Source organism: Mytilinidion resinicola (assembly GCF_010093595.1).
Source record: "Mytilinidion resinicola strain CBS 304.34 unplaced genomic scaffold BDZ99scaffold_3, whole genome shotgun sequence".
Lineage (NCBI taxonomy): Eukaryota > Fungi > Ascomycota > Dothideomycetes > Mytilinidiales > Mytilinidiaceae > Mytilinidion > Mytilinidion resinicola.
In genome coordinates, this window is record NW_022985439.1 from 368,336 (window position 1) to 383,439 (window position 15,104).

Here is a 15,104-nt window from a genome sequence, read left to right on the forward strand (position 1 = left end):
ATAGAGAATCAGCGCCAGAAACAAAAGAAGGCAAGGAAGCGCACGTATATAGCTAGAAAGGGTATTCTATCAGGTGAAGAAGCAGCCGATCGTGCACAACCTGTACAGGAAGGGGCAGCAGAGGAGGCAGCAGAGGAGGCAGCAGAGCCACCGGCCGAGCGGCCACAGCGAGCAAAACCTAGGTGCAGCATGTGCGAATCAACAGAACACAATGCACGTACGTGCCCTAGGCGGCAGGCAGCTAGCTAGTATGTAGCTGCATTAAATATATTTGTTCGTGGTGGAGTAATTCGGAATATTTGGCCTCGGTAGCGTGGTTGGGTGGGCCACTAGCTTGTGCGGGCCACTAACTTGTGGATTACGTTATAAAAAGAAATATATTATATAATATAAAGTAACTTAAGCTTATATTAGCTAAATAAACTATTAGTAAAAGCCTTTATATAAAAAAGTATATAGAAAAGAAAAAGTATAGAATTAAGTAGATTTTAGAAAAGAATAGAAGTAATTACTAACTTATATACGGCTACTACCTTATATATAGATTCCGAAAATTAACCTAAATTATAACTTAAAGCTTTATAATATAATATAACGTCCTATATATATAAAAATTAAGGAGGTAAAGTAACTAAAGCTGCTCTTTTATTCTATATATATAACGTTATTATTAAATTAAAAAAAAAGCTTTTTTTAATACTATAGTTAGCCTAAAGCTATAAAGGCCTTTTCCTTTTCTAAATTAATTATTACCTTTTATTCTGCCTTTCTTAAGCCCTTCTTTATTAGTATAAATAGCTTTTTAGCTTTACTTTCGCCAATTAATTACCTAAATACCTGCTAGGCTTCTTTTTTCTTATATATATCCTTTTTTTACTAAGTAATATAAGCAGCTATTTAAGCCTGCTTTTCTAGCTTCTTTTTCTTTTTTAAAAGCTTTCTTTTTTCTATTTTTTCCTTTTAGGCACTTTTTTAAAGCTACGCTTAAAGCTTAGTATTTTTTTTAGCGGCTTCTAGGCGGGCTTTTTCCTTTTCTTTTAAATATAGGGCTTTTTTCTATACTTATACCTTATAAAAGCTATAAAAAGTAGTACTACCTATATTATTCTAGTAAAAAAAAGGCTTATAATACTTATACTATAATTATATAAGGTAACCGGAGCACCTATAGTATATAGCTATAAAATAGGATATAAATACACCCTTTCTAATTTATACAGCCTGCCTGCGCAGGCGTATAGCCTATAAAGCCTTTATAAGTTACGTGCTTACTTAGGCTAAAGTATATATAGCCCTAGGCTATATATTATAATTTTTTAAGGATTTATCTTTTAAATCCTTTATATTTCCTTATAGAAGGCAGCTAGCTTATACCTAACCTAATTACTAAAATAATAAATTCCGGAGAATCCCCTTCTACTGCCCCTACTATAGGAAGATAGTCGGAATAACTTAATATAGCTAAAGCTAACCTAACTACTTACTAGCAACTTATAAATAGAATATATACGTCCCGTAATATATAGAAAACATCTACTAATAATAAAAATAACCCTAGAAATAAAGGGCTAATTCTAGCCTTTTTAGAGTAGGCCTAATATTAGCTTACTAAATATATAGCTAAGTATTCTATAAAAGCTACTATAGCTATAATAACTTAATAAAAATAAAAGTATTATAAAAAGTTATTACTATTCTTACTTTTTTTCTATTAACTTCTTAGTCCCCCTATAATATACGCTGCGTATATAGCCCTTTTTTAGATAAATAGTTTACGCTTTATAAGAAAGCTAAATAAGCGGCTATTAACTTAGTATATTTTATAAAGTTACCTATACTGCTTATAGGCTTAATTAAGAAATATAAAATAATAATTTCGAAGTATTTTAGGATATAACACTATATAGATATAATAGATATAGTAGTTACTATAGTATCTACCTAAAAATATAATATAATCGACCCTATAGTATCTTAGAAATATAACCTAAAAAGGGCCTCTAGGGGCTATTTAAGGCCCTGTAAACAATTATACGCAGCCTTAAAGCCCTATAAGTAGTACCGGCGGTGTTGCAGTAGGTATACCGCGAATTGCGACCTTTAACGCGCAGCCGCTCTAGCAATAGTATTAACAACAATAATAATAATAATAATAACAATAACGCTAAAACTAATACTAAAACCTAAAGCCTATTAAAACGTCTACTAGAATATCTAAGACCTTATTAACGAAGCACACAGTATATAAAACCTTCTACGGAATAAGCTAATCTAATCCCTTAAAATAAATGCAATCGTTTAAACCTTCTACAACTTTATAAAACGCGTTCTATTCGGCCTTTTAAATACCGCGATTAACCTACGGCAGATACTATAGAAAAAGCTAATAAAGATAATAAAGAACACGAAAAAGAAGGTACACGCGTTGTTAACGCACAGGAAGATATATACTATAGCAGCAGCAGCAGTAGCAGCAGCAGCAGGTATAATACTATTAGCTATACTAAGCGGTATAGCTGCGCAATATAGAAAGGCAGTAGAAAATAGGCAGTATATAGGGCAACCTATAAATATCTATAAAATTACTATCTATATTAAGAATAATAATAAGCAAACTATAACTATAGCAGATATAAATATAACTATTACCTAGAAGCTTTAAGCAGCCGGACTACTAGATATAATAAAAATCAGCAGTATAAAAAAGCTATAGAGTGGAGATATTAAGGTATATATTATAGATAAGGCTATAAAAAAAGCACTGCTTAAGAAAAGGGAATAGGTGTAGGTACTAGGCAAGACGGCACGTATATAACTGCCTGCAGTACTAATAGAGGTGTATAAAGTACCTAAAAACTCGGACCTAGAAAGCTAAACACTTAAAAATAATATTATTAGGGCTAACGCAATAATTAACCTAGGCCTAGTTATCGAGAAAATAATATAGAAAAATAAAAAGGGTATAAAAGCTGCGCGAGAAAACCTAGGCTAATATACTAGCTTAATTATTGCCAGTATACGCACGGAAGTAATAGTAAATAAAGCTATTATAAAGGGATTTATAATAAGTAGATAATTACTAATAGCCTTAAAATATAAAGCAGGCTTTATAGCTATATAGTGCTTTAGATACTAGGGCTATAGGTATATTATAAGATACTATAAAAAGGACATCTAATATAGAGTATATACAGGGGAATATAATATAAAATAATATATAGTAATAGATACTAAAAAGTACGCTAACTATAAAAGAAACTACCCGGTATATAGTGCTAAATATAGCGTAAGGAAAAGGGCCTAGCTACAGGCTATATTAAAGAGGTAGGCGATACTATACTAATATAACACTAATAAGGGGCCGAGCTTATACACGCTTTAGGCCCTGCTAGAGGTATATATAATCTTAACCTAGTCTAGGAAAAAAAAAGCTGCTAATAATAACGTATGCAAAGGTAGTATAAAACTAAGGCCAGCGCTAATAGTACTAAAAAGAGTAGGATAACTAAAAATATTTAAGTATTCTAATAAAAACCTAAGCTAGCTAAAAATTAACGGAATAATACAGACTGCTTATTTAATACAGCAATTTTCCTATTTAACGCTTTTTTAGATACTATATACTTCTCGCTTTATATTACTATTTTTATAGCCTCTAACCTAGTTAACTTAATTAATAACGTATAGAAATATAGATAGACTTTTATAACTTAAAACTATTACCTAAGTGCTGTTTTTATAGAAAAATAATATAAGCTAGCAACTACGCGCTAAAATAGGTGCAGTAAACGCCGTAGATACTATAAATATAGTTTAATATTAAAATAACCTAGTATACTTACTATTATATAGTATAATATTAATAAGAGCCGCAAGACCTAGAAGGAGTTCCTGGAAAAAGTAGAAAAAGCCTAGCCTTAACCGCTGGTGCTAGTAATATAAAAGCTATAGAAAAATATATAGTAATAAAAGTATATAATACTCTATATAAAGTCCTATTACCTTTTATATAAAGGAAGCCTATATATAAAAACGTGTATATATATTAATAAAAACCTTAATATTAACTAGTAGTTAGTAGAGTACTACTTACCGGACCTTATTACCCTTTTTCTCTATACTAGTAGAAAGAACATCTAAATTTATAATATCTACAACCCGAAACTAAATAGAATTATAGCTATACTACCCCTACTACTAAATAATAACAACGCGGAGCACGTTTTTATAGGTAATATAAACCTATATTACCTATTATAGGGAGGAATATAAGTAATAAACACGGAGGAGTAAGTAAAGAAGCTTATCCGCATTATAATAAAAGTAGGAATAGACCTGGCCACGGAGAAAGGTATAGAAATATAGGCGAGAGGAATATTATAGTTTATAATTAACCTTATATTTATAATAGAATAGCTAATAGAATAAACTACTTTCTATATAGTATAAAAGGAATAGAACTATAATTTAGATTACCGCCCTATATATATAGAGTTTAATATTACCTTACTAAGCGTAGTAGAATAGCTATAATATTAGCTATAGAAAAATACTAACTAGAAAAAGGCGCGGGAGCACCTCTAAACCTAGCTAAATAAGCTAAATAACTAGAATAACCCTTAAAATATAGAGGAGGACCTTAATAAATTTACACGCCTTCTTAATAAATATATATAAGCTATAATTACTGCTATAGTACCTATTATAAGGCTATTAAAATAGGTATTGCCGGTATAGTTAGAAAAATACTTAGAAAAAGTATATAAAACTAGAAGGGTATATAAAATATAGCGCTTATTATAATCTATAAAAAACTAGATATTATACTATATTTAGTATAACTATAAAAAAAAAACTATATAAAGGGAGAGTACTAAAGTATAGCGCTATATAGTAGAAAAAGTAATAAAAAACCTAAAAAATATATAAAAGCTAGCTAATTAGGGCCGTATAGCTAGTAAAAAATTAAGACTTCTACCTTAATTTCCCTTTTTTTTAAAATCTAAAAACCCTATTCTATATAGGCGCTAGTACCTGTACACCCCCTTTTTAGTAGTTATATACCCCCTTTTCTAGTAGTTATATACCCTTTAAACCCCTATTATTTCACCGCCCTCTAATTAGCTTAAAGGCCTAGCTAGGGCCTCCGATTTGCTCGCTTAATTCGCTTACTAATTCTAAATACTTATTCTAAATACGGCGTGTATATAAGCAATTACCGCCTTTTCCTTTACTTCTATAATACACCTCTATAATATACTTACTATAGCCCTTTAGCCGCCACGGCTAGCGTATTATACTATAGTAGAGGAAGCGCATATTACTTTATAAACGCACGCCTTATTACAGGGCTATAAGTTAGCTAAATATTATACTAAACCGGATAAGACTATAGTAAAAACAACCCGAAAAATATAGTATATATATACTTTTATATACCTTTATATGCCTTAGAACTGTATATATAAAACTAGAAGTAAAAGAACCGGCTATACTATAAAAGGAACTTTTACCTAATAGCTTAAAGGTATATAAATATAGGAAATAATAGAAGCCTTTTATTTTAGCTATAAAGCTATACTTAAAATAATAGCCTTACCTATACTATATTGCCTTAAGCGTATAGAAAAAGTAAGGAAGGTTATTTACGATAACCTTTTTAGTAGTAGTGCACCTGCAGTAATATATATAAAGCTGCTAAAGTAGAGGGTAAGTATTATAAAGGATAATATTAATAATAATATTACAACTCGTAATATAAACCACCTAAGCGCGAAGGCACTTGCAGAAATAAGTAAGCAGATAAGACTAATTACAGAGAACTAGGTTACGGGACTAAAAGGGTTGCGTGTAGGACGTATAGGAATCCTGGATTCCCCTATAGACTGCTAGTAGATAGGAACGATCTAAGAATAGGAATTACGGGATAAAGGGATTATATAATGGATTAGTTAGATTATATAGGGATAGTAGGATCTAGATCGCAAGAATTACGGGCGATCTCTACGATTTATAGATTTCTTAGAACAGAGCTTTTATATAAAGGGACGCTCCTTTGCATAGATAGGAACCTTATATTTAACTTAAGACTTTAATACTACCTATTGGAAATAACTACCCCGTTTTAGATTTTAATTAATTATTACCTTACCTTTTAAAGACTATTACACCCCGATAACAACTTGCCTATACCCTGCCCTAGTGTAAGACACTTAGAAGGTATAGAAGAGACAACCTATTATACTTTAAACACCGCTATATTAAAGGAGTTATATACGGACAATCTATTAAAATAGCCCTACTAACCCCTTCGGGTAGTATAACCGCTGGACTAACCCTAACTATAACTAAGGTAGCAACACGTATGCAGGCGTTGCTTATATAAATATAAACACTGGAAAAGGCCAGTAATACTAAAAATAAAGAAATTATAGCACTATAGGGAAATCTCTAGACCGTCTAAAAAGAGCTTACTACTACTAAAATAGTTAGCTATAGAGGCTATAAGATAAATAAACCCGAAGAGTTTACTAGGGAAAAAGGAGCTTTATAAGCGTTTATAACACAGATAAGGCTATACCTGCGCACAAACTAAAGCAACCTTAAATTTAAATTAGATAAGGTTTATATAGCAGCCACCTTCTTAAAAAAAGAAGTATTTAACTAGTTTAACCCGATGCTTATAGACTAGCTTGGCAACGCCGACGCAGATAATTAGAAACTAGAAACCAATATTATATTTAGCAACTATAGATACTTTAAGTTAGCACTTTAGATAACCTTTAGAGATACCGACGAAGAATAGATAGCGGAATAGAAAATAGCAGTTCTAAAGCAGAAGGGCTTAACCAGCCGCTATACTTTAGAATTTATATAAATCGCGTCCAAGCTATTATAGGGAAATAAGGCTCTATAAGTATAGTACTATAGAGGTCTTAAAGAAAATATTAAGGATAAAATTGCACAAGGCGAAAGGCTTTTAATACTCTATAAACTTAAGGAAATAGTAATACAGATTAATAGTTAATAGCATAAACAACAACTAGAACGGGCAGATAAAAAAGGACTTTATTCTTACGCCTAACTAGCTAGACCAAAGCTAAGAGTAACCAACCGCAACTATAGAAATCGCATAGAGATTAATATTACAAAACAACGCAATAACTAGAAGGGTAAACTAATCACCGATAAAGAAAGGTAAGAAAGAAAACATAACAGCGCGTGCCTATTATGCGGAGAATAGGAACACTTTGTAAATAAGTGCTCTAGAAACACCCGAACAGCAGCAGTTATATTAAAGCCGAATATAGACCGCCACAATTCTATATTATAGACCGCGTGCTATAATAATAACTGCTTTACCTATTAGTTAGATAAGCAGGCAATAGGATACTATCTAATATAGAGGATAAAGGGATATACTATTGCTATAATAAAAAATAAAGAATATAACAGCAACCCTATAAATAACTACTACGCCGACGTAGAAGTTAAGAGTATAGAGATTAATTACCTATTAGAGATAAATAAGGCGTTCTAGATAATTAAACTATAATTAGAACCCTAAACCGATATACCTAAGCTACTAGATAATAGTAAGGCCGAGTTACTAGATATAAAAGCACAGGTTAATAGAGTTATAGCTATATATAAATAAAGCGCAAGAAAAATTCTTACACGCCTTAATAAAGGACAAAAAGCGTAAAAGGCCGAAAACGCTATAGCGGGCGCAGAACTAAGAGCACTAGCTAGTCACTAATTCCTAAGAGCTATAGGAAGAGTTACAGAACAGCTCGCCAGAGAAGAAGAAGTAAAAATAGCCGCAGCCGCAGGAATATTAACAGCAACCCTTAGCGCAAGAAACTGCGCAGGATTAGATATATTAGAAGGCCTAAGCTGTAATATCTAGCAAGAACTGGATAATAAATTACCTGTTAAGGACAGTAAAGAATACTATAATAGTAATAAAAACCGCAAACTAAAGGAATAGTCTAGCGACGGCAAATTTAGTATAGGGCTAGAGTGGGAACCGCTAGAGCTATATAGAAGATAAACTAAGATTAAGATCTATAGAGCTTTACACCCTATTAGTAAAACAGGCGTTTATAATAAGGAAGATAAACGGCTAGATAAGAACTACCTACTTTATAGATAGATATCTTAGGTATTTTATATTAAGGACGAATGCGATAAGCACGTAATATATAAGAAATATCGAGGATAGTACCTATATCGGATAAGATATTATATTATTACACAACTAGTACTATTTAAGGAAATAGAGCACTATATTATAGGTAAAAAAAACAAACTTATAGAAGTAGCTACTATAGTTGCGGACCCTTAGTACCTAATAGAATATAGAAAAGGTAAAAACTAGCGGATATACTACTAGGACTTGTGTCTAGTATATTGCGAAATAAAATATAAAAACTATTAGCTATAAAAACAGCCAAAAAATAAGCAGGCGCTTAAGTAATAGAACGGCTAGAGCAGCTAAAAATAAGGTTCTATAGAGCAGCTAAAGACGAAAGAATATAAACCGCAACTATCGCCACTCTAGTAGGAAAAGCCTATATCGCAGAAAAAAAAAGGAACCCGGCAACGCAGCCTAACTCTATTCCTATTTAGAAACACAGATATATAATCCTATTAGTTAAGATTAGTAGGAACCCGGTAAAAGCACTGCTAGATAGTAGCGCGTAAGGAAATTTTATATTCTATAACTTTATTAGGAGAAACCGGATCTCTTAGCAATAGAAAAACAGACCCTATAGACTATATATAGTAGATAGCACACCTATATAATATAGTAATAGGCAGGTAACTATAGAAACTCGACCAGGCGTTATATAGATTAAAGAATATAGAGAAACTATTAGTATAGATATAACTAACACGGCGAGATATAATATAATCTTAGGTATACTATAGCTAAGGCAGTATAACCCCTAAGTTAATTAGAAGTCTAGTAAAGTAAGGATTTAATCGGAAAGCGGACTAAAGGGCACCCCGCGCTAGGATAAGCCTAAGTAAAAATAAGATATTAATATAGATACCTTAAGAGGTAAAAAGGCCTAAAAAGAAAATAGGGCAGCGAGCTAATAGTAGCCTAGACCCCTAAGCAGCCGGCAGCTGGCTAAGGTAGTAAAAGCACTAGTTATGCCAGAGGAATATAATAAATTTAAAGAAATCTTTATAGAAAAGGTTTAGGATATACTACTAAAGCACTAACCTTAGGATTACTATATTCCCCTAATACTAGGCAAATAACCGCAGTTCGGACCAATCTACTTACTAGCCTAGAGCGAGCTGGAAGTGCTAGAAAAATACCTGGAAAAGAACCTAAAGCAAGGATTTATTAGACTATTAGAATTACCTGCAGGTTACCCTATAATATTTATTCCAAAACTAAATAGTAAGCTACGCCTTTATATAGACTATAGATAACTAAATAAGATTATAATTAAAAACCGCTATTTATTACCTTTAATCTCCGAACTTAAAGACTAACTATATAAGGCTAAGTACTTTATAAAGATAGACCTATATAAAGGGTACTATTTAATTAGGATAAAAAAAGGAGAAGAGTAGAAAACAGCTTTTAGAACTTAATATAGACACTTTAAGTATACAGTAATACTATTTAGGCTTACTAATGCGCTAGTAATATTCCAGGCAGTAGTTAACTTAGCGTTAAAAGGCTACCTAGATCGGTTTACAGTGGTATACTTTAATAATATCCTTATATACTTAGAAACGCTAAGCGAACACAAAATATATATAAAAAAGGTATTTAAAAGACTTAGAGAATACAATTTTATAGTAAACCTAGATAAGTATAAGTTCTATAGGCAGAGAGTCGGATTCCTAGGGTGTATTATTAGTCTAGAACAGATTAAAATAGAAAAAGGCAAGGTGTTCTCTATTTAAGAATAGCTAGAACCCGCAAATTTAAAGGAACTATAGTTGTTCCTAGGGTTAGCTAATTACTATAGACAGTTTATTAAGGGCTACTCGAAAATTACAGAGCTACTAATAGGACTTACTAGAAAAAATATTAAGTATAGATAGACTCTAGACGTATAGAGCGCATTTAATAGACTAAAAGCGCAGTTTGCTTTAAAACTAGTATTAGCAATCTTTAATCTATAGAAACCAGTTACTATTAAAAGTAATATATTAGATAAAGTATTAGGAGCAATACTTAACTAACTAGATAAATAAGGGAAGCTGTATCCTATAGCGTTCTACTTACGGAAGCTAAGCCTAGCTAAGCTAAACTATAATATTTATAATAAGGAACTGCTAGCTATAGTAGAAGTATTTAGTTAATAGAAAGTTTACCTTAAAGGAGCAGTATATATAATATAGGTGTATACAGACTATAAAAATCTAATATACTTTACTATAACTAAGGAGTTAAATAGAAGATAAGTAAAATAGTTAGAAAAACTAGGAACCTTTAATTTTAGGATTATATACCGGAAGGGATCTAAAAACGCTTATATAAACGCATTTAGCAGAAGGCCGGACTATATAGAAGGAGCCGAGAAAGCCAGGCAATCTATACTCTAGGAAAAAAGCCTAGAAACCCTTAAATTTAACTATATATAAGCAGCAGTTGCTTATAGGTCCGAGGATAACAAGTAGTATAGATAAATTAAGGCAGCACAGAAGGTAGATTAAAAAAGCCGGGATTTAGCGGGTTATAACTGGCAGAGCTTGCGCCTAGAACCTATAAACTAGGAACGCGGAGAAATCTAGGATAGTATTATTACCTTACAGGATAAGATATTTATACCTAAAACCTTATAAGAAGAGCTTATTAAGGAATTCTATAGTACACCGGTGCACGGACACCAGGGAGTGGAAAAGATACGGGAAAGAATTGTAAGGATATTCTATTTCCCTAGACTCCGGAAGTTAACAGAGAAAATTATATATAAATATAAATATATAAAGAATAAATCGGTATAACACATACTATATAGACTAATAAAGAGTCCCTCTATACCGGAAAAAGTATAGAAATCTATTATATAGAACTTTATAGTTAAGCTACTATAGTCTATTAAACCTATAATAGGTATAAAGTACGACGTAATATTAGTAGTTATAGATCGACTAACTAAATATATATACTTTATCCCTTACTAAAAAGCATTAATAGCAGAGGATCTAGCCTATACTTTCTTAAAGTATATTATTAGCAACCACGGGCTACCCTAGGAGATAATTTTAGACCGAGACAAGCTCTTTATATTAAAATTCTGGCAAACCCTTACCGCATAACTAGGGACAAAGTATAAGCTTTCTACGGCGTTTCACCCTTAAACGGACGGGTAAACGGAAAGGCTTAATTAGACTTTAGAATAGTACCTATAATACTATATTAATTACAGGCAGGATAATTAGGTATTACTACTACTAATAGCCTAGTTTACCTATAATAGTGTATCTACGGAGTTAATAAAGGTATTACCCTTTTTTATAAACTATAGTTTTAATCTAGAAGTGTATTAAGAACCCTAACTTAATAGTATAAGGGCCTAGAAGGCACTGCTATTAGTTAAAAATATTAAAAAGCTATAAAGGCAGCTCTTAATAAATATCTAATTCCTAACGCTAAGGTTAGCAAGATATTATAACTAATACTAGGGTGTTACACCAACCTTTAAGAGGGGAGATAGAGTCTACCTACTCCGCAAAAATATTAAAATAAAATAACTAAGTAAAAAGTTAGACTATATTAAGATTAGACTATTTAAAATATAGGATGTTATTAGCCTAGTAAACTATAAGCTTAGGCTACCTAATAGGATAAAAATATACCCGGTTTTCTATATATTGCTACTAGAACCCGCACTACTAAACGCTAAGCTAGAAAATAATATAGAGGTCGACAACAATAATAAATATAAGGTCGAGCAAATCCTGGATTCCTAATAGCATAATTAGCGAAAAGAGTACCTAATTAAGTGGAAAGAATACAGCACCTCCGAGAATATATAGGAACCGGTTAAGAGTTTAGCAAACTATTAGGAACTCCTGCAGCAGTTTCACCGCCAGAATCCGGAATAGCCTAGAAAAACGGTAACAGCGCACTATCTAACTAGAAAGAATTAAAGGAACCCGGAGAAGGAATACTATTACTATATAATCAGAATATATAGTAATAGAATAGATAGCTAGCAGTGCCCAGCACACCTAGGGGAGAGAAGAAGTACCCGACGGTTCCTAAGGCAGAAGGCGAGCCTTCCTGCTCGGCACGTTCTTATTCTTTCTGCCTAGCCTTTTTCCAATCCTTTTTTTCTAACTTCTTAAGGGTACAGAACCTATATTAAAGCATATTAGCTTCTTAATACTTAAGCAGGTCCTCCTGCTTCTCTAAACGCTCCACCTTTACTAATACAGTATATATAGCCTTAGACTAAAGTTGCACCGCTTTACAGGCAGCGGACTTTTTAGTATAAAGCTTTGCATAAGTCTGGTCTACCTAAGCAACTAAGGGGAGTAAGCTAGGAAAACCCCAGAACTAGAATATACCTATAATCCGCCGAAGTAACACCACTAGCATTGCATTTTAATTAACCTTATTAAATATATTCCCTATAACAACCGGAGGCCGAAAGGAGCACCTTATAGTCTAAGGACCGCTTATAGCAGAAGGAATAAGAAACTATAGGAATACTAGAAAAAGCAATACAGGCACTAAAAATAGCACGTTGTTTAACCTTATTAGATATTATAGAAGAAATAGAACAGCATAATAACGGCCCAGTAAGTGGGATATTACCAGCTATTTATCCGAGACCCTACCACGGAATTACTTTCGGGCCGAAAGCCTTAGAAGGGGGAGCGAGTGTTACAACCCGTAATATAAACCACCCGAGCGCGGAGGCACTTATAGAAATAAGTAAGTAGATAAGACTAATTATAGAGAACTAGGTTACGGGACTAAAAGGGTCGCGTGTAGAACGCATAGGGATCCTGGATTCCCCTACGGACTGCTAGTAAATAGGAATAATCTAAGAATAGGAATCACGGGACGAAGGGATTACGTAATAGATTAGTTAGATTACACAGGGACAGTAGGATCCAGATTGCAAGGATTACGGGCGATTTCTACAATCTATAGATTTCTTAGGACGGAGCTTTCGTATAAAGGGACGCTTCTTTGCATAGATAGGAACCTTATATTCAACTTAAGACTTTAATACTACCTATTAGAAGTAACCACCCCGTTTTAGATCTTAATTAATTATTACCTTACCTTTTAAAAACTATTACACCCCGATAACAACTTACCTATACCCTGCCCTAGTGTAAGACACTTAAAAGGTATAGAAAAGACGACCCGTTATAAATAAGCGCAAATTATATAGGAAGGAACTTTTTAAAGGCCTTAGTTCTATCTAGGTACTACTCTATATATTAGAAACGTATAGCAGTAATAGAAAAGCAGGCAAGTTCTTCTATAGCTATTTACTAAATAATAAAAACCGCGTTAATTACCTTTTTTTTGCACACCTATAGTTAATTAAGCTCCTTAAGTCTAACTATAATATTATCCTCCTTAACTATATATATAAAACTAACTGTTTTAGTATACTATTACTGTATATAATAGGTATTATATATATAGGAACTAGCTTTAAAATTGCCTATTATTTTATTCTAAGAAAAAAGGACCCGAACTATAACTAGGCAGTATAATAGCTTTATAAGCTCTTCTAAGCATATTTACTACGCCCACGCGTTTTCTATATAGATAAAAAAGCCGCGTTAAAAAAGGCCCTAAAAGCTAAGTAGCCGGGTGTTCTATAGCTGCTATATATATAGTATATTAATAAGAACTTTGTTACTAAGCTAGCTAAGGTCTATAAAAAGGCACCTATATATAAGGTAGGCAGCGCACCTTCTATACTTATAATAGATAAAAAAAGAGCTGCTGTATAGAAAAAGAAATAGGATAAAAAAAGTAAATTCCTTGGCCGCTAGAGCGCTCTAGTTAGGAAAGTTAATTAGGATAAGTTTAAGAGTAAGTAGAAAAAGCTACAGAAGGACTATAAGGAGAGGTGGCAGCTAATTAAGTATATAGATAATAAGTAGTAGCTGTATAGGTGGTAGTAGGCGTACTGCTATATAAAAAGCACTTAATATTTTAGTACAGTATAAGTGTTTACTTATATCCTATTTCTTAATTATTCTTTAAGCTATACTCTTGCCCTCTTTAGCGCTGCTTATTCTACACGACTGTAAACCCCTTATAAAGTTTAGGCTTTAAATTCGCACGTTTTAGTGTTAAGTTTTGGGTCGAGCAGATGCAAATTTAGGTGTATAATGCTAACCGATCACAGTGTTACATCACAGATTGAGGGCGGCCACGGCACGCTGAAACAGTACCTCCAGGTCTCTACCGGCCACCTATACAATGTTCTCCTCAACATATTCAACCTTATACTCAATAGCCAGGCTACGTACAAGGACAAGAAGGCCTCGCAGCATGCTCGGTGGCCTTACGACGTGAATTTACCAGAATTCCATAACCTACGCTTTAAGATTGCACCGTACGCACTACGCCTTCTCGAGCCTCAAGTACGGAAGGCTAAGTCAGCTAACTACCAACCGTAGGGCTGTACATGTACGTTTGAAATGATCTATAGCCTCCCGTGTGCGCATACGCTGCATAATCGTCTACACCAAGCACTAGGCGTCGTTGAGGATGGTGTGCTACGTATACAACCACAAGAGATTGATCATCATTGGTGGTTTCACCGGCCAGATATACTTCAGCCAGCTATGGAGCTTCCATTTCACAACGTACAGGATCCGGAGGTTGTTACAATTCGTAAGGGCCGCCCAAAGAAGCCGATGAGAGGCCACCATACAGACAATAGTACACAGAGAGAGCCATCAAGATTTGAGCGAGCTACGAGCACGGGTGCGGCAGCTACAGGTAGAAGTGTACAGAGTGGACCTCCAGCCATACCTCTAGGACGCATGCCCACAGCTCCGCCGCCAGCACCGCCTATTTCTGTAGTCCCTCGTCCAGCTCCTGACGCTCGGAATGCCTATCAGTCGACAGCTACACCGGTTGA